Source organism: Dioscorea cayenensis, chromosome 1 (genome assembly GCF_009730915.1).
Source record: "Dioscorea cayenensis subsp. rotundata cultivar TDr96_F1 chromosome 1, TDr96_F1_v2_PseudoChromosome.rev07_lg8_w22 25.fasta, whole genome shotgun sequence".
Taxonomy (NCBI): Eukaryota; Viridiplantae; Streptophyta; class Magnoliopsida; order Dioscoreales; family Dioscoreaceae; genus Dioscorea; species Dioscorea cayenensis.
In genome coordinates this window covers 23234101-23235026 of record NC_052471.1, presented here as the reverse complement: position 1 = coordinate 23235026, position 926 = coordinate 23234101, and the positions used below count along the sequence as shown (strand labels likewise).

Below are 926 nucleotides of genomic sequence, written 5' to 3'. Positions count from 1 at the left end.
CACACATATTAATGTAAAAACCTGAGAAAAATAATGCTCAACATAAAGAATGAATGCTTCACATTCATATCGCACAAGCACTTATTAGAGACTTCCCATTTTCCCTAAAGGGGAGAGTGAAGCAATGGCTACACTCATTCCTCAGAGCATCGATAACCACATGGGAGGAGATGGTAGAAGCTTTTCTTGACCGTTATTTCCCTCCCGGAAAATCTGCAAAGCTTAGGAATGAGATCTCATCCTTTGTTCAGTTGAAATTGGAGTCTGTATTTGAGACATAGGAAAGGTTCAAGGAACTCTTGAGAAAGTGCCCGCAACACGGATTTCCGGAGTGGATGATTGTTTAGACCTTTTACAACGGTTTGAATCCGAGTACAAGGGAACTCTTGGATACAGCAGTAGGAGGTACCTTAGGTAGCAAGACCCCCAATGGGGCCCGTCAGTTAATTGAAGAAATGAGGTTAAACAACTACCAATCGAATGCGAGGGAGAAGAAAAAGGTGGCCGGTCTCCATGAAATAGATGCGGTAACTTCATTGGCGGCTCAAGTGGAAAATTTGAGTAAGAAGTTAGATCTTCTAACTTCAAATAGAGTCGCGGCCATGACTAATTGCACTGGGTGTGGTGGAGGACATGCTCCCTCTGATTGCCCGATCTCTATCTTTGATGTTTCTTCGGTGAAGAACGTTGATTTTGTAGGCAATACCATGAGACCTCAAGGAAATCCATATAGCAATACCTACAATTCGGGTTGGAAGAATCATCCCAGTTTCTCATGGAATAATCAGGGTCCACAAAAGGCCATGGGGCCACCGGGTTTCCAACAACAACAACAAGCCCCTCAGGTGAAAAACAGAGTCTCAGGTTTGGAAACCCGAATGAATGACTAAGAGAAGCACTTGACTCGATTTGTGCAATCTGCAAAT

General features: G+C 43.5%; 1 non-coding gene across 1 annotated transcript; it reads right to left on the bottom strand.

The window, feature by feature from the left end:
• Positions 1 to 218: 218 nt before the first annotated feature.
• LOC120265937 lies at positions 219 to 325 on the bottom strand. The gene has a single exon (XR_005537817.1). It is a non-coding gene; the product is annotated as a small nucleolar RNA R71 (small nucleolar RNA).
• Positions 326 to 926: the final 601 nt, after the last annotated feature.